At 50.1% G+C, this 22,113-nt stretch overlaps 1 long non-coding RNA gene across 1 annotated transcript in view; it reads right to left on the minus strand.

The window, feature by feature from the left end:
- The window catches only part of LOC113996640, a 53,522-nt gene that overhangs the window by 26,610 nt on the left and 4,799 nt on the right, over positions 1-22,113 (minus strand). The window contains exons 2-5 of the long non-coding RNA XR_005565793.1: positions 11,603-11,746; positions 8,446-8,639; positions 7,013-7,141; positions 45-119 (exon numbers count right to left, since the gene is read on the minus strand). This is a non-coding gene — a long non-coding RNA (uncharacterized LOC113996640). The remainder of the gene's footprint in view (positions 1-44; positions 120-7,012; positions 7,142-8,445; positions 8,640-11,602; positions 11,747-22,113) is intronic.

Below are 22,113 nucleotides of genomic sequence, written 5' to 3' on the forward strand. Positions count from 1 at the left end.
TGACAGTTTGCCCATCCCTGCTTGGACAAGGCAGACCTACTTACTTATATCTGCTTGAACCTCTTCCCCGTTGCTGTCAGCTGTGACAGGAGGCTGCTTTTCTTTGGAAGCGCTGGATCCTGCAGGAGAGAGCCAAGGGGACAGTGGAGGAGGAGTGGTGTCAGTTGTGTATGTGGCTTTGTTGTGTATGGCAAACGTGGAAAGCTGATGTGCCCTGTAGGGTTGGACCAGTGGGGACATTGCTCCTCCCTCCCCGTGTCCTCTTGGGTGACCTTGCAGTCTGCTCCACACACCTTTCACACTGCCCCAGCTGCTTTTACTTTATTGACCTCTGGGAGCTGTTCTGCGAGGTCTCTGCAAATGCTGAGGGCAGAATGAGCAGGTATTCCTGCAAGTTGGTCAGATCGTACCTGAGGAGGCACGTGGGCCTCTAGAGAAACAGGGATGGGGGACGGAGAAAGGCAGATGGGAAAAGGTAAAGGAACCTTTTCCTTGCATGATGAGACAAAATCACACGAAAAATAAACTCAGCCTCAGTATGTGAAAGCAGAAGGCACGTGAGGGATGGTGTGGCCTGACCCCGATCGGTGCCCTCCCCAAAAGGTGGGATGCTACAACATGGTTTGTGTTGCCATTCTCTGCAGTGTTAGGCTTGGGAAGTTCAGCCCTCTGAATGCAGCTCCAAAATGTTGAACATTGCAAGAAATGAAGGAAGAGATAACTAGGTGGGTAGGGAGTTCAGGATGCAGACACACTGGCTACTAACAGGTTTTAAAGCAACCTGCGTGGCACAATTGTGCATGGAACAGCCTCACCAGTGCCCCTTTGCAGAAATGGGTGTTGGGAAGCGGTTCCCTGCCATGTTCACCTGGCATGCTGATCCAGCTAAACTGACTTCTGAAAGCCCACAGGCCTCTCTGTGGAGGCAGATGGTGAATCTGTCACTACATAGGTAGTTGTGGCACGTACAAGCTGCTCTACTACTTCTATAGCCCTGTTGTGCAGGCTGTGGGTTTTACTGTACATACCCAGCTCCTTTGCTCCAAGAAGCAGGTGCTAGAACATGACATTTATTTGAATTGACATTTCAGAAACAAGAACTGGGTCTGGGCAAGCCTGTGATCACCTCCTATCACTTCTATAAAAACTCAATAATCTTATGACACTGTTCTTGATGAAGGACATCCTACTGGGAGCAAATGGTGATGCAATGGCTTTGAACCCTGAGGCTCATGTGAAGGTCAGGCCAAGGCCCAAAATACCATTGGTGCAGTGCTGTGCCTCGGGGCTGGAAGTGTCACAGCCATGCAGGGAGGGGACAGTCAGCGGTCATTAAGGGCTGCTGGCAGGACACTTTACAACTCCCGGGGCAAACAGCCTCTTGATTGAGGGAGATAGAGTGCCAGTCAGGAAGGGATGTGGCTCTTCAGGCTGCTGCCTTTACACATGGGAAGGTCCTTGAGAAAGCACGTGCTCCAGGGTCAGTGTTACAGAGGGGCCTCAGACCGGCCCCGGGACAGCGAGTGACAGATGAGCTCAGCACCAAGAACATGAATTAGCCCTGATGGTCGGCGAGACCTGAGGCACAGGACAGCTGGGACACCCCAGCCATGTGAGCAGGTACAGCCCCTGCACCCAGATCATATCTCTGTGCTGACCCCGGGTGTCCAGGCTACGTGACAGTCCAGGGGAACAGAGGGGCTTCCCAGCTCCCAGGGCTGACACCGAGCGCACAGGTCACAACATCGGGCCCGTGCTACAGCAGTGAGCCACTTCTGACTCTTCTGTTGCTGTGTCTCCACTTAGGCACGGGAAGAACAGTCTGACTTTTATGCAAGTCCCTGGCTGTGCCTGGAAGTGTCACCATGAAAATGAACAGGGCAGCATGGATATGTGTCCAGCTCAGCAGTCTGCCCTCATCAAAGACAGCACAGGAGAACTATGCCCCATCATCACACAGGGAAAGAAAAAGCTCTCATCTGAGTTTCACCACCAAAGAGGGGTTCCCATAGCTTCCTGCTGAGTTCTCTGGTGCAGCCGGGGCTCTAGGCAGGGCAGGGAATCCTAAACACCCTGCCTTACACCAGGGAGCCTATGTGGTGAGCCCAAGGAAGGCAAATTCTGCATCCACAACAGGGAACCACCTTGCTCTTGGGCTTCTTGGCTCTACATTTGAGCCAGGTAGAGGCCAAAGACAGAGCTGGTGCTTATGCCCTCAATTCTGTTTGTCCTAGTTTTCCAAATGGTGGAAGTGCACAGGTCTAAGGAGAAGCTTTGCTAGCACTTGCATGACTTAATGTGCTTCTTGAAATCCCAATCACCCGTTCCTCCCTTGCAGACAGATTTACTGCCTACATCTGAACATGCTCCCATGGAAGTTGCCTGAAAGACCTTTCTTATTCATTCTGTACCTGACTTACTCCGAATTTCAGCCTGTCCTGTCTATTCTTACCTCCTCTTTCAGAACAAAGTGCAAAGTGGAACAGTGTCTGCACAGCTGCTATTTGCAGTTTAAGACACAAAATCGGTGCACAGTGGGAGGATCTCTGCTGCCTCGGTGGCAGAGGGGCCACATTGCTGCACACTCACACGTCCCACTCTACAGGCTCCCTCTGTGGGGTGGGCTTACACCTGTAAATCCATCACGGATTTGGACATGGCACTGGATAAAGAACTTCTCTCCCCAGGGACACATATGGTCCAAAGGCAAAAGAGAAACGAGGCTTCCCCTCTAAGTAGGGGAGTCCTGAGACGCTCAGGTTTAAACCATTAGCACAAGCTCTCCTGGAGCTTGTTTGGTGACACATTCTCCCTGCTGAACTTTCTCAACGACACTCAATCTAAACTGAGTCTGGGCCTGCGGGTTTGCTGCAGGCTGCATTCTTCTCCCGGCGGCTCGGGGGGACACGAGTGAGTCTGGAAGGGAGAAAGATGCCAGAGCGACTATTTAGCCCTTGCTGATGCTCCAGCATGGTTCTGTATCCATCTGGGCCTGCCGCAGTGGTCCCAGGGCTTTGCTGTCAGACACCATGACGCTTGCAGAGCCCCACTGTGGCCCCCAGATGTCGCGGTGTGCCCCCAGACGGGCCAAACCCAGCCAGAGCTGCAGGCCACTGGAGTCAGGGGAATGGAAGGGTTGCCCACACATGGTTCCATATCCATCGGGGCTCTCCGCAGTGATCCCAGGGAATGCTTTGCTACCAGACGTCCCTGTGTTTGCCAAGCTCAAGTGTGGCCACCACATGACACGGTGTACCTACAGATGGACCAACCCAGCCAGAATCACAGGCTCACAGAATTGGGAGGGTTGGAAGGGACTTCTGGAGATCATGTGGTCCAAACTCCCTTCCAAGGCAGGGTCACCTCGAGCAGGTGACACAGGAATGCGTCCAGGTGTGTTTCGAATTTCTCCAGAGACCCTTTGCTCCCAGAGGTCCTGACACTTGCAGAGCTCCACTGTGGCCACCAGATGCCGTAGCATACCCACAAACGAACCAAACCAGCCAGAATCACAGTCACAGACGCACACTGGCAGCTCGAGTGTGGCCACCAGATGCCATGGTTGTACCCACGGATGGACCAAACCCAGCCAGAGCTACAGGCTGGAACACAAGTGTTGTGGCTGCTGAGGTTACACGCAGGGAAGGGTTTCCAAGCCATGGCTCTGCATCCATCTGGGCCTGCCACAGTGATCCTGGGGAATGCTTTGCTACCAGACATCCCAGAACTCACTGAGCTCGAGTGTAGCCACCAGATGTCATGGCCAGCCAGAGCTGCAGCTTTGGAATCCAAGCGCTGCAGATGCAGAGGTTACACGACTGGAATGGTTTCCACACTAACTAGATGGTTGCTTTTGGTTTTAAACAGAGCTGTTGGCAAACAGCTATAATATAACTTACTGTCCTGCTGCCTAAGTTTGGTAATCCTCAACCTGAAATAGTTCCAGTAGCTGGCTCAGTGTCAGGACATAAGTTTATTTGAAACAAGGGAAAAACACTTCCTGAGGTGGCTAGAGAAGAGAGCAGCTGGTAGGATGCCCGGTGAGGAGCAAAGGGCTTCTCGGGCCTGTCACAGCCACGAGTGAGTACAGGAATATGGGGGCTGCCAGGGGTCTGAATTACTGCAGCTGCTGCTGGGAGGAGGCAGTTGGTTTTGGCCCAGAGGAGCAAGCAAAGACAGCAGGTATGGCATTCCAAGGTGACAGCAGCAAGATGCAGGTTAGTTCTCCCCTGCTCCCTCCTGCAAAGCTGCCCCAGAGGCTGCATAAGGGCTGGGGTTGCTGCAGCAGAGGTGAGGACAGAGCAGGCTCTAACACAGTATTTGTGAGGGCAACTGCTCCTTTATCCCTAGAAATGGATGAGGCTGTGTCAGCCCGCCCAGACGTACAGGCATATGCCAAAGGTAGAGTGGAAACATGCCAGGCTCACTCATCGCTCCAGGAAATCCGCTTGGATAAGAACAAACTTTCTCTGTTGTTTTTTTTTAAATCTCTCAGACACCTACACTCAACTTGTCATCAGCTGTCTGGAGCCAATGCTATCTTGCACGCCACATGCTTCACTGGGAAGGAAGGGGGTGATGGTTAAGCAACCTATACAAGGCTTCTACTCTGAGCAGCTCAGCTGCAGGTACCCCATTACTCACTCCTCTTGCTGGCAGGCCCCAGGCATAGCTGACCCCCTCTGGAGACACTCCCATGTGTGGGAAACAGTCCACAGCAGTGTCTGCACTGGGTGCAGCTGTGTCAGATGCCCCCTCCCCAAGGCTGAGCACTAGCTGTGCTCTCTGAGGCACTCACATCATCTCTGTACTCCCTGACCTGGCCACCTAGAGTCCAGTGCCCCTGCTCTGCACACAGGGCGTGCGAGGGCCTGAGCCGGGCCTGGTGCTTGGGGTGAAGTGCTCTGATGTCACAACTGTGGGACTTGAGACCATTTCCCGGCAGTTTCATGTACACTTGAGTCACTCTGCCCTTTGCTCTAGAAACCTCCTGTTTGACCTCAACAGAAAAGACCAAGCGAGAAATTTCCCCCCATTTCTGCTCATACCCCTGCAACGCAGCGTTTACAATGGGGTGGTATGCAGAAATTTTCTTCTGGCTTCACCCCCGGTTTAAATGTTCCTGGTGACACTCCCAGCTCCTCATCAGAGGTTTGTGCAGACTTCTGATTGTGCAGATAACTGTTATTCCTTCTTCCCAGTTGCTTCATGGTATGCAACAGGACATTAGTCAAAACAGTTGTTCCTCAGGTAACATGCTTTTTGACCTGTCTACAAATATCTGTTACCTGCAGATTTTCTGCTGTATTTCCCTGAAGAATGTCCCAACTGAAATGTCAGGATAACAGGATGGATGATGTAGCACATCTTTTCATCTCTGAGATGACAGGACTGACAGCAGCTATAAGTCAATGTGAGACCAGGATCTGCACAGAGGATCTTTGCTTTTTCCCAAAGCCCTTCCTTACATCCAGTCCCCCCTGCCAATAGTGGAAAGCAGTGCTGCTTTCCTTGGAGGATGCTACCAAAGATGTGCTCCCAGTGCCTGCTGTGCCTGGCATTCAGCCGTGTGTGTGAGCTGGCTGAGGCCCGGGGGCTGCCTCAACTGTCTGCTCCCGTCTGGTGCCCTGACCCAGACCTGCCAGAGGCCAAAATGCTGCCTGGGAGGAAGGAGCCCATGCTCAGCTTCTCCCTGCATCTCTAGCTGTGGTTTTCCAGGCAGATTTCCAGGTGTGTGTGTGTATGTCTTGCATCCAGGCCTCCAAAGAAACCCCCAAGTCTCAGATTCCCCAGGAAAGAAAGAGAGGAAGGGAAATCCCCCTTTGAAATGGCTTCTCTCTCAAGAGGTGTCAAACAAAGAGACCAAGGGGACAATGCATGGCTCTGCACAGTCTCTTGGCAAATGAACAGAGATAACTTGGAAGCTGTGCTTCTGTTTTGCTCCCTTTCTTTCCGTTTGTTTTCCATTTCTACACTATCAAGGTAACTTTTGGCAAAACAAAACTGAGCGAACCCTCTGGCTCACAGCAGGCAGAAGGCGGCACAGACTCAGCTGCCAGGATGGATTGTGCCAGTTGCAGAAGTCAGGCCTCACTCCCCCAGTTGAAAAATTAAAAACTAATTAAACATGCAGCAGGTGTTAACGGAAGGCACGAACCAGCTGGCAAACCACAAGCCTTGGAAAAGGTACAAACCAAGTGCAGACAGGAAATCCCCCACCCAGCCAGGACCTGGAAGTTGTCTACACCTGAAGGAGAAGTAAGTGGGGGTGGTTTACTTTAGGTCGATTATTTGCAGATGACTGAGCGTGAGTGACGTCTGTTCCCTTAGTTCTACAGCAGTATTATCAAACGAGTGAAAAACCAGCCCTTGCTAATTCCCGTGACCCCTTTCCTCTGAATGGTTGCTTCTCTCCCCTCTGAAGACCTGATCCTGACCTCCTTGAGTCACTGGCACTTAATCATGATGTAGGTGTCAAAGGAGCACTCCTGCCAGACAGTCTCTACACAGCTGGGTCCCAGTTTTAGGGCATTCAGGCCTGGCTGAGGGATGAGGAAAGGGAATTATGTCCACGAGCTGCAAGGAAGGCTAAATTTCTCGGTGGAACCGGACTGCAGTGTTTCAAGGATTGCTGCTTACATAAAGTGTGTTGGGTCCCACCTTTACTATTCCCTCATGGAGATCCAAAAGCTGAAAAGATTACAGGGCAACAGCCAGAGGTGGGGATCTTACAGATAAGGCAAAACGGTCCTAAACATGGCCAATACTCACAAAGAGGAAGCTGGCTGAGACAACAGTCCCATACTTTTCTCTCTGGAAGGCCAGCTCACCTGGCCTGAATCTTTGCTAGAGTTATACACCTTTTTTGAAACCCACCCACCCACCCTTGTGAGCAGTCCATTTTCCATTTCCCCATTCCCACCCCTCCCCTGCCCCGCATGCCCTCGTTACTTCGCACTGGCTCCAGATAACTCTACGTGTATTTATCTTGCAGAAACAATCCATCACTTACGTTTGCTGCTTTATTGACCTTCTCCCATGTGGCACCTGGCTCCACTGCAGCTCGCTGTGGTGCGTGACCTACCCGTCCTCCTGCAGACTCTGCCACGGCTCCAGCTCCACCGCAGCCACGGCTCAGGCCCTGCAACACAACAGGGAAGGACTGTCCTCACAGGGGCCAGTTACTCCTTTGGCTGGGAAATGGGAATTCATTTGAACTGTCTGCTGGCAAAGATGGACTGGGCTGGGTGAATTTTGGAGTTCTCTGTCTAGTGGTAGAGATGGGACACAAAACTGATCACAGAGACACTAAACATACACATTTCCACATGGATTTTTTTTTGGCAGAGAAACCACTTGTTATAAATAGAGGGAAAAGAATAACTCAAGACCTCTGAGAGGCTGTGGCAGTGACAAGCTCTGTTCCTAAAAGAGGTATGAGCTTGTTATCTAATTCTTAGTGTACCAAGGGAGCATATTTACATTGCAAAGTGTTCCTGAATTAGTAAGTATTTTTAAAGCTTTCCAAATAAACTTCAAAGCAGGAGCACTTCCCTTTGGTAGGGAAGGGCTGGCTATGAGTGGGAGCTCTGAATGTCACCTGCTAACCACTTCCTTCCTGCCATCAGAACTCTCCCCACGGGTGGGCTTCTCCTGCCTTTTTTTTTTGTCCTACTAGAAAAGCCTCGTGAAATACAAGAAGGCTCCAGAGGGGGCTCAGAGTAGGCTGCTGTTCATCACCTCTCTCCCAGTCAGTATTACTCGTTTTAGAAGCAGGACTACTACAAGAGGCAGAGGGCTCAGCTCCTTGGCAGCCTGTGGAAGCTGTGGAGCAGCCATTAGATGCAAGGAAAATTGCATCAGCAGAAGTTGCTCAGGGGCTCCCAGCCTGCTGTCCCCATCCCCACCACATTTCCCAGGGCAGGGTCAGACTGCAGGGTTTAACTGGACACCCAGTGTCATTACAGAAACACGTGTCTTTTGGAAACACGACTGACCCTTTGGAATTGACACACCATGAAGGTGAATTCAAGAAAAGCAACCACACATGGCAAATACTTGGGCAATTTCCTCTTGGTACATAATTGCTTGTTTTGTGACCTAAAAACCAGTATTCTTTACAGTCCTTCACAGGGGACAGGTTACCGAAACTATTTATAGCTGCTTTGATCCCTTCTGCAGTGGAGGTGGTGATACATTGATCAACCAGACGTGACATAATTCCTGATGCTGCCATCCCCAGCAGTGCCTCGTGTGACCTACTCCTCAGTGTTGCCGTGGGCACACGTTATCAGCCCCATCTATTGCAGACATGGAAGAGGTCCCTCCCTAGCAGAGGACGCTTGGGAAATGCAGGATACCAGGCATGCTACATTGTGTCATTGGCCCTTGATGAGGGGGTGAGGGAAGTCCATCTCGGCAGTACTTTTCCACTTGCTCTCCTACCCAGGAGCTGGTAGCAGGGCTGTTGCGACACGGGAGCTTCACATGTCACACGGAGGAGCTCCAGTGAGGCTGATCCTTGCAGAGCCAGAGGTCACATGTGGCCTGGAATTCCTCAGTAGTTTGGTGGTGCTAATGCACGGGGAGTTATTCTCAGGGATGAGAGATCTCAGGTGTTCCTTCCTTCCAGAAAGTACCTGCAATTCAATTGCAATGACTGTAGATAATACATATTCAATGGTTTGTGTTAATAGTCATTGGAAATGTCTGAAAATCAAGAAGGCTGAAGTATGTGGAGCCTCTTTTCAATCAGCAGAGTGACTTTGTAGCTTTTTCCATGGTTGGATAGGAGCAAGAGTCTGGCAATTTCCCAAGGAATGGGAATCCTAAAGAACACAAACCTGCTGTTTTGATAATGCAACTGCTTTGTTGCCATAACATTTGTGTTTCCTTTTGACAATGGTGACAATACTTTTACGTCAAAAGGCAGTGATGACACATTGCATTTAAGATGGTCATAAACACAACTGGAAAAGCAAATTGTAACACAAAGAAACCCATGGAAAATACAGGTATTCTTTGGAGGTAGGATAAAGGAAGGGGAGCAGTCCCCATGGAAAAGAAACCTGAAGGAAAGAAAGAGGGAGAATACCCTGCAGAGGAGCATGGTTGGGAAGCCAAGAGGGTGTCTGAGGAGCAGAGGCACCCTGCCTGGGCACCACTGGTGCTCAGGTCCAAGGAGGCTGAGGATGTCTGGAGGCCTGGGACAAGCTGCTTTCTGGACCATGACCTACTGGAATGAGCTAGTCAGATTTTGATCCAAGGCAAAAGAAACCTGGAAAAGGCTCCCCCTCTTAGAGATTGTATTACCACTGCAACAGTGAGAATTAACCCGGCACTTCCCCCATGGATCTTCAGCTTATGAAATCTTGGCCTTTTCAAAGTCTTTATTAGCATTTGAGCCCCTACCACAGTTTTATTATAAAGAACTTACAGTTACATACACAGGGAAATCCCTCTGTCTCCTGCCTAAGAAATGATGTGACATATAAGCAAAAGAGCCTCCAAGCAGAGCATCTGAAACAAACTTTGCTAAGTGGCCTGTTCCTCAAAAATTCCACTTCCCATAAATATTTTCTTCTCTCATTTCCTGTGTTCTACTTGTTACGTTGTTTAAGTCAAATCACTGTGTGGCAATTGCTCAGAAATAGAAGGTGACTGTAAGTGCCCCAGGAGCAAGTGCAACTGCATGGATGAGAAGGACAAGTGAGTGATCATGGAAACCACTGATATGGCAAAGTGCAAACTGATAAAACAATATAAAATCCTCTCCTTTCCTAACTGGCAACAGCCTCCTCAGTTAAACTGGCCTTTAACATGGGTGCTTTAGGAAGGGTTTCTTTAAAGACCAGAGGGCACAGGTTTGGCCTAACGTGGCTGTCCATGACTCAGGGCCTCTGACGTCATTCTGCTCTTGGCAGGAAAAGAGAGAAAGGGCAGTGAGTTCAGATAGGACTGAGGCAGCTTCTAACTTAACATGGGACATGTGCCACCCACCACACCTGAGTAAGGCAGAGGCACACAGATGCCCCTGGAGTAACGTCTGCAAGCACAATCAGGGGGAACAGCATCTCTAGAGTAACTCCTCTCTCTCCGGTCCCCAGGATGTTAGGGCCTTCTTCTGTTGTCATCCTTGCTTCCAGTGGTTCCCCTTCTCCCTTTTTCATGAAGCAGCATTTTCCCCCCCACATCAACACATCCTCTGCAGCCCGCAGGCAGCATCAAAGAAACCCAGGACAAGCTGTGGCCTGTCCCCAGGAATGCCATCCCCAGGCAGAGGAGCAGCGGGAGGCACACGGGGCTGACCTCGCTGGAGGAGGCAGGGAGCTGCACAAGATAAAATGCACCTGTTTTATTGAAGGCGTGTTTACACTGAGGATCAGATCCTGCCTTACTCTGCTAAAACCGTACAGTGGAGTGGCTTTTCTGGAACAGCTCCTGAATGGGCTTGTCCAAACAGCAGCAGGGGAACATCAAAAGGTGCAGCGATCACCCGCAGATAAGCGCCCAACTGTCTGATCCTGAGTGCCCCCGGGCACGGCTCAGCAGCTTGTCTGCCCTCCATGAGCTCTCTGTATGGCCCTCCCCTGTACCACAGCCTCTTTCTGCAGTGACTGCTCCACACTTGTGGCAGAAGAGAACTGACTGCCAGTCACAAAGCTCTGATCTCCAAAGAATAGTTAGTTGCTGGTCAGATAACTCTCGGTGAGAAGCCCTTTGGACAGAGAAAGGAATGGGAACACAAGCTTGGGTCAGTGCTCGAGCAAGCAAGTCCCTGCTGCAGTGACCCAGCCACAGTGGGAAGCGTGTTTGCATCAACCATGGCTCAGTAATTATAGCAACAGATGACTCGAGATCAAAGTGTGCTTGTGAATGATGTGGCGAAGTAAATCGATGGAAATCTGAGCTTTTTTATCTCTGGATCTGTCTTTAATGCTGACTTCTGTCCAGCTTTAACCTGCCCTGGGAAAGCATCTCAGCTGGCAATGCGGCAGCGCTGGCCCGGGCACACCCTGCAGGCCACCCGGCTCCCCCAGGGCTCCTGCCCTGTGCCCGGTGTGCCTGGGGCCAGCAGGGTGCCTGTGGGGCCAGCAGGGTGCCTGTGGGGCCAGCAGGGTGCCTGTGGGGCCAGCAGACACTGGGCTCTGGGGCTGAGCACGGGGTTCTGTCACTGCAGAAGGGCACGTTTGCTGTCACAGGGAGTCAACAGAGCCAGGTGCCCGGGAGCCTTGTGCTGACATGCCAAGGTGCTGCCGGTGGTTGCTGCTTCCAGGGGCTGCCCCTCCCATTATGAACACCCCAGGAGGCATCTGCTCCTCCACTGGATGCAGCCCAAGTGCTCCAGAGGTAGGTTCTGACCCAACTGCTCCCAGCCTTGCCCACCCAAAGAAGGTTGGACAGGACAGCCCCTTCCTTCAGGGTGACACAGCCCACAGAAACCATGGCTGGGCAGCACATGGGAAGGATACCATTTGCACAGCCCTGTGAATAAATCCCACGATCACCCTTCACCTAGGTTGGATCTGCCTCCTTTCTGTCGCGTATGCTCCCATCAGCTTCTCTCCTGTGTTTATCCTGAATTTTGGACAGAGTTAATTACCTTGCTAGGATGCTGAGCTCCAGCCACTGCCCACACCAGATGTTCTCTTGGTGCCAACCATCGGTAAGTGCTCCGCTGGGATTGAGTCATCTCTGCTCTGGTTCTCCAACAGGGCTTAGCAGAAGTGAGGCAGGGAGAGGTTTTCTAAAAGTGAGACACAAAGAAAGAAGTTATTTCACACACTGGTCTCTCCTGTGGTTGCACACTGGCTCCAGACACCTTTCCTGCATGGTTCCTGGTGTTTGAGTCAAAAGTGGCAGAGTGTGGAGAGAAGGCCAGGGTGGCTATGGGTTAGGTGGAGAGAACAACTCCTGACTTACAAAGAGTTCCCCAGGTGTCTCCGAGACAGTCCTGATCTCTGTTGGTGATCTCTGCTGCTTTAATTTGCTGGTTTAATTCCACAGGCAGTGCCTCCTGCACAGTCACCATGCGGCCCATGTTGGGTTAAGTTTAGAGCTGCCCCCCGGGATTAGGCACCGATGCCACCTATACATGAGATTTCCCAAATCACATCAATCATTGGGGTTTTTCCTTGCTTATGCTGAGATGCTGTGCTGCTCCTACATGATGATTTCTCAATAGAGCAGAGAGGCTTAATTATCGGGTTGCAAAGTTCCCAAGGGTCTTATGAAAGTTGAACTGGAAGAGTAAAGTATCATGACATACTGGCACTCCTTAAACCGTGATAAAGTTGTTACCCAAAAATTTGCTGTGATCCAGGGGAAGTCTGTCCCCTAAACCAGCTGCCCAACGTGCATGTGTTTTGGTTGTTATCATCAAAGTCCACAAGATGAACACGCAATTCATTATCATTTAGGGTAGTGCTTTGAATGTTATCATTTGAGCTTCTTAGAAGGTTAATCTTTCTGTCCCTGGGATCACATCTTCCCGATGAGGAACAATTAGAGTATCCTGTGGTGAAACACTGGATTATTATTAATGAAACCTATGCTGCCCTGGAGTTTTAATTGACTCAAGCGTTTAAACACAAGCCTGACTTAAAACATGTGGGCACTCTCATTCCTGCCACAGGAGCTACCAATGCTTTTCATACAATGCCGAGAAATGTTAACTATTAAAACCAGGTTTGATTATTTATTAACCTTAGTTCCTCACATGTCATACCCCAAATCCCTGAGCACTTAATGTGCCCTTGAAACTAAGCAGGGGTTTAACTACATCTTTCTTTCCCTTAAGTCTTGCAGGAAGAAATGTCTGGATTCTGTCAGTGCAACAGCTATCCACCTTTCCAATTCTCCTTTCCCACTTGCAAGCTCTTGGATGGAGACAAAAAGTTTCCAGGCCCAGCCCCTTTGTGCTGCCTGTGTGTACGACCAGGATACAGCTGCCTCTCAGTTCTGCATGGAGACTCCCAGCTATTCCCACAGGACTGGCTGAATTTCCCAGGCCATGTGCTGGAGCAGATGCAAGCTTCTTGCACAGAAAGGAGCGGACCTGGCTGGATTTGGATCTTCATGGGAGCAGGCCCACAGGGAGCAAAGGCACAGGTTGCTGCCAATGGCTGTCAACGAGGAGCAGTTCATGCAATTCCCATCTGCTGCCCCGCTAAATGTCATGGTCCAGGAATGCAGCTACTGCTCAGGCAGTTGCCAGCTGGCCACAGCAACTGCAGGTGTGTATCTTTTTATTTGTTTATATATGTAAATCGAGTCCAAAGTCTCAAACGATTAAGTCATGCGATGCAAGGCATGTGACAGTGGTTAATAGTGAAGGGCAGACAAGGGTGACAGGAGGAAAGCATTTCAAAGTGGCAGCTGTGAGGTAAATCATATTGGAATTGGGTAACCTGGATTTAGGGGAGAGGTTGGAAAGGAAGGGCGTAGCACTGGGAGAGGAGCTCTTTCTTTTTTTTTTCTCTGTGGAGGGCCTTGGTACTGAGGCTTCGGCCCTGATTTTTGTTTTACATCTGCTACTGCAGTGCTGATGTGCACCCACCAGCCTCATCAGAGAGGGGCCTGACTGACACCTAGAGAAGCCACAAAGTACTGGGGCTGGCTGCAGGTTTTGGGATATGCTCTTGGTACCAGAGGAGGCTCTCCCTCTTCCCTCTCCCTCTTCCAATTCCTCTCCCTCCCTCTCTCCTTTTCCTGGGCTCTCCGTAGCACATGAGACAGGGCAGAGAGATGAATGAAATGGGCTGATGGATGGAAGGAACTCTGCTGGACTCACGCTGGATCACACGGGATGTGGAAGATGCCCAGTTGAATGGCAACTGGATCTGACCCCGTAATTACCACTGCCACCACGTGTCTGAGCTGCAGCTGAGTGCACAAACAAAGCACTTGCCCATGCACTGACTGTTCTTCACATTAAGTGTTCCTGGGTCCTGGTCTTTTAAAAAAGAATATAAAACCTGGTCTGATCCTCCCGGAGCTGAGTAGGGACCTCTGTACGGACTTCAGGAGAGCTGTGCCCTGACATACAACTAGCCTCGTGGCAGACACCAAATGATGTTGTTCCCCAGCAGTCTGCTGATGTTATCACCCTTTCTTTGAGGAGTGAGAACAACAAGATCCTACAATGACAAACCACAGTGTTTGTTGTGGTACCAGACAGGTAAAAAAAAAAAAAAAAGAAAATAAAAGAAACCTTCCCAAATAATTACAAAAAAAGAGTACATTTCATGTCTCATGTCCTTTGTGTTTTTCATGGACCAAGCACCTTACAGACAATTTGCTCATGATCTGCCATACAAAGGGGACAAGGGACCATCATGGAACACAGACATAAGCCAACTGGAGAGGAGAACAGCACCATTACAGGGGAATCATTATCTTACACATAAAACTCTAAATCAGCGCCACATTTCAGGCTCACAATTCCAGGGAACAAGGAAAACCTTATTTTACATTAAGTTTCTTGCTGGTGGGTGCTTTCACCCAGAGACTAAATGTTGTTTAAAGCACTGCCACAAGGAAAGCTCTGCAACAGCCAGAAGTTGTTTCACCTTCACCCACTGTTGGCTTGATAGGAATGAAGGATTTGCATTTTTGCTACAAGTATTTTTCTTCTAAGTATAAGGCTACTACAAAACCAGCACAATGAATTAGATTTGAGTCTCTGATAAGCAGGAGTGTCAAATATTACAGGCTGTTGTGGCTTTGGGTATTGTTTGGTTTTTTTTCTTCAAATTCATCAAATTCTCTGAGGTTTTGAGTCTATAATAAACCAGCCAGGTGGATACAAAACTTGTTAGAGACCAAACTTGTGCCTAAAAGCAGTCAAAGGGAGAGTCAGAGCTGTGCACGCACCCAAGCAGGATGAACCCTGCTGTGGCCCTTCAGCCACTCCAGGTCTAGAAAGATGCCAAGAGGGTTGAGCAATGTGCCCTTAGACTTCTGTGCCCTGTCATCACGAGGCCGTACGATTTCACTCAATTACCAAGTCCTAACAGGCGCGTGGCACCTTGGCCTGACTGGCCGTTGGCTTTTCCAGAGTTGCTAGAGGGGGGAAAGGATTTTTCCATCCATGCTATTTGTTTGTTATTCCACTGTGAACTCCCCCAACTCCCTGGTGTCAAAACACCTGGCAGCGCTGCTTGTTTGTCCTGTTACTCCGAGTGCTGTGGCGGGTGGGAATTTGGCTGGCCCTGGGAAAGGAGCCACATCAAACACCTGGGCTCCGAGTCCCATGGGGATTGTGCTGCCTGGTTACTTGGGAAGGTGATCCTCCAAGAAGATGTCGCTGCACTGATGGGGATGACGGGAAGGATCTCTACAAATGCTAGAGGGTTAGTGTGAGGAGCACAGTGACTCTGGATAACACCCCAGTACCTCCAGTACTGGCCACACTTGGCTTTGGAGAAGTGAGCTGTAAGTCTGAAGGAAGAACCATACAGCAGGGAAGTGCTACATCCCTGTGTGCATCCCCAGGTCTGGGTGCCCTGTTCTCATGGTTATCAGAAGGCCCACAAACTCTACCAGGTCAGCTGCAGCCCCCGCTACTGTACAGCCTCACACAGAGAAACTCTACCAGTACCTGCAAATCCAGTTCTGTCCCTGGAAAAACGTGAGTGGAGCAGTGCTATAGACCATACTTCAGGGTGGAGACTCTTCTCCTCAAACCAGCTGCAATTGTTTGTTGTGTAATGGTGCCAATGAAGTTTTGTAACTCCCTCACATACTGGGAGGATTCACTTGATCATAAGAGCAATTTCACTTTCTGGCATCTACCATCCATCAGAAATTCCAGGCCAGAACTTTAAAGAGCAACTAACGACTTAGGATCTTATGACTGCTAAACGTTTCGACTGAGGCACCTCAGCAGGTGGGTACAGTCCTCCTCCTGAAACCTCCTCCTCAGAACAGGCATCAAAACTGTGCCTCGCTCCAAAAGCCCCGCCTAGGCTAACAGTTGTCCCAGACAAGTCACAGAAGCTCCTTCTGAACCAAAATGTCAGCTCCAACTCCCAGATGAATCTCTGTGCAGGATTTCAGGGAGCACACGCACCCTCCCCTCAGTTCTGGGAAGTTTTAGGTGCAGCAGAGCCACAGGCACGTGGGGCACAGCTTAGGAACATTCGAGGCCACCTGTGGCCACAAGGCCTGGCAGTGCTGACAGGCTTAAGGTGACACCAAAACACGACCACCCTCAGCCTCCTGTCAGGCTTTGAAGCGCTTGCAACCAGCTGGTGACTTGTGAGGGGAGACATGGGCAGAGGGCAGGATTGAACACAAAGGGTCTGATGGAAGTTGGTTCTACTTTGGACATGATTTGGACATGATTAGGCTTTCTTTATGAGATCCTTCAGATAGTTCCTGCAGGGCAAATCTAGCTAAGTAGTTTCATGACCTTCCCATACAGTAAGACTGACCCTATTTGGGAAGTCTGAATCCAGTGAAGCTTGGTAACTCCCTCTTACAGCTAAAGATGTTCAGTTAAGATCTGAAAAAAGCATCCTACCTCCCCTGAACCCATCTTGAACCCTGCCCTACACCAGTCCCTAGCAAAATGGTACCTGCATCCGTTCCACCCAGGCATACAATCAAAGGGTGACTCACTGTCACAATTCCTATTCATGCATTTATTGCCCAGATAACTCTCCATTAAGCTAATGAGTCATTCTTTTACACCCACCAAATGCATAGTTCGGCTGCTGCTGCTTTCTGCTATTCATAAATTAGAAGGAGGAGAACAGCCTTGATCCAGAAAATTTATCTCTACTGGTGAGCTCCATATTCCAAATTTAAGGAACTCAAGGTTTTCTGCGTGTGTTACAGGGAACAAGCAAGGCCCAAGTACCTACTGCAGACCAGAGACACAATATTGCTTGGTGAAGTGCCTCACACCAGTCTGCTTCCAGAGCCAGAAGATGTTGGCCAGGGCTCTGCAGGCCTTGGATGCCCAGGACTCATGGGCCACGTTGCAGCAGCTTCACTGAGATGAGCAGGCAGCTTCATTCCAGGCATCATTAAATTTCAAGCAGGGCAGGAGACAAAATGTTTGGCATAGCATTAAGTGCTGTTTTGTGATTTCAGTGCATCCAATGAACTGAGAAATAAGTTGGCAAATAAGAAAGTGTCTGTAATACACATTTTTCTGAGAATAATACAGTGTCTAGGCAGTGTCAAGATGAGGAGGTCCAATCATTTATTTTTTACATGCCTCATATGGTTTATAACATAAAGCTGTAGCCGAATGCTCTTTTGACCACTTTTAGTTGTGCTTTGCAGCTGAGATGAGCTGCCTGAGCCTTGTAAATAAAACAGAGAAAAAGGTGACTACTGGCCTTGCCTCTGGTTTGTGCTGCCGGCCCAGGCCAGGAGTGTCAAAGCAGCCCTTGGTTTCACACTGTGCTCCCCCCTGCCAGACAGTGGTGCCCTCAGACAGTGCACTGACAGCTGCATAGGTCAGCAGCCAACCGGTTCAGCTTCCCAACGCTTAGCAAACTGTTTGCATAAGCACTGGGATCAGAGCAAGAATGAAGGAAGGATGGGTTTGAGCTTTAGAAAGGCTTTTTCCTACAGGTTTCTTATCTTCTCTCCTCTGTCTGTCCCCTTGCTGCCTATTTAAAGGCCTTGCTCCCCAGGAAGGAGCTCATGATGCCAGGTTTCCTCTGGACTGATGTCTAGAGCTGGAGCCTGCGGGCTCTCTGAGCTGAGCTTGCACTGCTCTGGTAGTTCCACTGAACATGGTTCCCTCTCAGGTCAGCTCAGGTTTGAATCCCAGGAGACTGCTCCTGCAGGGAGCAAACCAGTCCGTACACACACACAGTGAAGCGGCTCCCATGGCTCCCCTCTGCCTCCGAAAGTCTCGGCTCCCCACTGGACTGCCACAGCTTTGGAAAATATTCTGTGTTTCTTTTTCTAAACATCTTTTTTTCCCATCTGTTCAAAAGGGCAAGGATGTGACATTGACCAATACTCAGAAATGTACTCTCCTGCTTTCAGAGGCAGTTATTGGAATGTGCTTGGTATTCAGATGATAACTTACATCTGCACCAACTTGCTGAGTGATGCTTTGAATCACGCCGTGATAAAGGGATGTGTTTGAAGTTTCTGAAGGCAATACCTCACTATCATTCCCTTTCAGTGCTGGCACTCAGAGCTCTTCAGCCTTGCCTCTGTCAGCAGGTAGTCAGACCAAACTAAACTTCCCATCCAAGTAAACCTAAACCCCGTTTGGGCTTATGTGATTATTGAATAAAAACAGGTAACTGGAAAAAACAAGGAAAACAATCTTTTTCCTGAACATGTTCACTTAATACAACCAGCAACAGTGTGTTTTCCCCCAGCGAGTGTGACCTGAAGGGCAAGACCCTTCCAGGCCCCCCTCAGAGCCCAGCTTTGCACAGGCCATGTCATGGGATTTTTGGGGTGTTGGCTTCCCTTGTTTCGAGGCCATCTCCTCCAGAAACGGGCTTCAATTGCTCCTGCCACCAAGCCTGAGAGAGGAGTGCTAACACACCCACTGGCTGCGAGCAGGCCTGTGACTGCACATCAAAGCTGATCCCACCTCACAGCAGCAGCCATGAGCACATTCCAGGGAAACGAGAGCCCTGCAAAAGGTAGGATGGGGAACCCTGTATCCTCACAGTGCTCCCCACCCACCGCCGACTTCCATTAATTAATTAACTCTGCAGCTTTGTTCCCTTATCATAATCCTCCCAGCAACAGCACCATAAATTGTATTTGCAACAGATGCTTAAACAAGATGATCTCAGGTCTTTGCAACTTGACTCAAGGGTGGGAAACTCACAGCTTTGTGGTGATCTCCAATTCATTCATTATACAATCGGATCTTAATTGCTTTAAGAATGTGATTCTAGTAAATCTGGCCTCTAGTACCACTCCTGTTAAAGACTTCTGTTGCTAAATCTCTGCTGCTAAACACAGTCAGTCCATTTCTTGGGGTCTTTTCTCCTTCAGTGGACTCTGAAGTATTGAATTATCTGCGGAAATTCACAGAGTGTTCACCCAGCCCATATTTACCCACGAACAGGCACCAAACCTATTGAGCTGTTCTGAGAAGCAGAAGTTTTCAACAGCCCCCATGCTATGAACAGGTGACACAGAGTGACATCCTTGGGGTGGTTTTGAAGATGATTCTTCCTTCAAAGGAAAGACTGCACAGAGCAAACCCATCCCAAAGTCCTGCTATCCAAACGAAATGTGTCTAAATACAAACGTAGTGCAAGAGATTGATGCTGCTTGTGAAAACTTCAGCTCCAAGGGTCCCTGACTGAGATCCTCCCCTCCAGCACTGCGGCAAGCTGGGCCTGCCTGCCAAAGGCATGCGCAGGTGTCACCAGAGCCAGCTCTGGGGACTCAGTAGGTGGCAGCCTTCACCTTGGCTTTGCAGGGATGTGTCACCCTATGGAAGGTGCTGGGGGTTGCTGGGCACAGAGGACACTGACCTTCCAGACGACACGTGGTGGGCTGGCCCGGGAGGTACTGCCACCATCTCTGACTCCAGTGTGCTCCAAAGGAGCAATTAAAAACGTACTTTGGAAGAGGTTTGGATCAGTGGAATCACTGCTCATTCATAGGGTCGGCAGGAAGAGGGAGCAGTATAGATTTTCCCTATTTTTGGGGGAGAAATTTAGTACAGGGATGAAAATGCAGCCCATGAGAGCCATGTTTTGGGACCAGGACAATTTGGGTATTAACCAGAACCTAGCAGAGCTTTATGGGGCATATAACTCACATGCCCACAAAGAGGAGAACACTTTTCCCATGCAAGTCAACATTCATCCCTCAAGGAAGGTGGAAGGAGAAAGTGGGGGGTGGGATCTGGCCACAGAGGAGGTGAGACAGGCTCCTGCAAGAGACTGAAATTGCTGCTTTCAGCCTGCCTCCTTCTGGAGCCAAGATCAGGGACCAGCCCCAAGGCATCTGTTTGGTGGGGAGCAGCATCCTGCCCCTGGGTGGGGTGGGCTAAGTGATAGGGGCAGAAGCCTCCTTATGTGGTACAGCTGCAGCTGGAACGGCCTGACTGATCCCAGCCTTGGCCCTCGCATCCCCACAAACCCAAGGTGTCCCTAAGCATTGCAGCTCAGATTTGAACTATGATACTGGACCTCTTTCCCAAAGCTCTTACAGTTTCAGGCACTGTCAAACTGATTTTTTTTTTAACTGTTCACCCGAAAATGGGAGGAGGAGCCACTGCTAACGTGAGAAAGCATCCCGATTCCCCCAGTGGATACTGGCAACGCCTGCCCTACTCCTCAGCGTTCCGCCTGCCTGCCCTTCTCTGTCCCCCTGAGCGAGCTGCAATGACATAGCAAGCATATTTTCCCTCTTACCCAAAGGCAGGTGTATATTCACACTCCTGCCCTTCTCTCACAGCTCCTTACATAAATCACCGTTGGTTTTGGAGAGACGCCAACACAGTCTGAAGGAATGTGCACAGGACCTACCAGAAAAGGGTTTCCCCGTGTTTCTGACTCTATAATCCCCTTATTCAGAGCTAAACCAACAGGCTCACACCTCCTGCACTGAAAACCTTTTCCAACTCCATCCACTGCCTTTAAAAACAAACAAGGAAACCCACAAGCTCATGCCCAGCTATTACTATGAAAGAGAAAACAAGAAACACAAAGCAGAAGAATTTGCCACATGCAGCTCTGTAAGTGCTAAGTCCATGAGTGAGGAGACATTTGCCTTTGTTCCGCGTAGTCAAACATGTCCTAATCTTTAAAACACCTTCACTCCAAAATTGCAGCTGATTGCTGAGTCAGAGGGGATTTGCTATTTAAGCAAGGGCCAGTGCTGAGGCCCCAAAGTGGTGATACTGCTAGACTAGGAATTTAGGCAGGGGCAAGGTCTGGGGAGAGGCTTCTGTGAAGAGCTGCCTGAAGTAGTGGGGGTGGCAGGACTCACCTGAGACCCCTGTATTGCCACCACAGATTGCGAAACTCAAAGCTGCAGCTCAGAACAGGCTCTGCATGGTGAGTGTCAGGTATGGAAACCATGGCGCGTCCACTAAATGCTTTGGTGACCAGCTTTGGGGAAAGGTGCTGAGGAAAGGCAGGGTTCCCTCCATGCTGCTGAGCCCTCTAAAGCAGAGCAGACAGTGACACCAAGAGTGACAGAATTTGGCTAAGGCCAGAGCACCCTGACTACATGTTCATAATAACAGCTAAATATCTACCTGGAAAAGCCCATAGTCCCTGTGGGGCCTAAAGAAGGTAATTAGAGCAGTGCAGGCCAGGGGGCCGTGCTTACGGCATGGCTTTTGGAAGATGTTTCCCCTAACCCAAAGGGCACAGGCAAGAAGCAGAGGATGTTAGGGAGTCTCCTCTAAGCAGTACCTACCACAGCTCTTCATGAACCCCCTGCTCTGAGGCTTCAGAAAATCCCCCAGCTATTCTTTCATCCTCAAATCTCTACAAAATCCCAAAGCAGCACAGGGTCCTTGGGTGGCACAGACCAAGGTATGTGCACACAGCTAGATGTGCTTTGGCCGTCTGGCTATGGAACAGGATTACTCAGGCTTGCAAAACACCGTGAGAACGTGTGAATGAAGTCTGCAGACTTCTTCCTTGTTCCCAGTTTACTCTGGAACAATAGTTTACTTTACCCAAGCTCTTCCTGATGCATATCCACAGATCAGCAATGGGCTCAGCACTGCAGCCTGTCATGCAGACAGCCGAGATACCACGGGGCAATTTTCTGCTCGACACCGGTCTGCGATAGCTTTGAGGATGTCGCGGCTTTTTGGCACGAGGCAGCGAATCAGAGGCTGGCCCTGGGTCTGAGTCGCTGCCTTTCAAGCCTGAGCATCTGGCCAGCCGTTTGGCCCCGACAGGGCACTGCCATTTTCCAGAGCAAGTGTGGCTGTTCTGTGGTTTCCATTGTTTACGTGCTCGAGAACCCCGGCTTTTATTCCCTGGTTCCCTGCCCGCCTCCCACCAGTCTTTCAGGTCTCGTGTTTGGCCGAGAGCATCCCGGGAATCTCCAGTCACATCTCGCTGGTCCCAGCCACGTGGCTGGCCTGGGCTCCTGCCTGTGCCTGTTTGATGTGTGCCCCATGCACAGGCTGCCCCTTAC

The sequence above is a fragment of the Pipra filicauda genome, unplaced genomic scaffold, assembly GCF_003945595.2.
Source record: "Pipra filicauda isolate LSUMZ 115617 unplaced genomic scaffold, ASM394559v2 scaffold541_size332799_pilon, whole genome shotgun sequence".
NCBI classification, from domain to species: Eukaryota; Metazoa; Chordata; class Aves; order Passeriformes; family Pipridae; genus Pipra; species Pipra filicauda.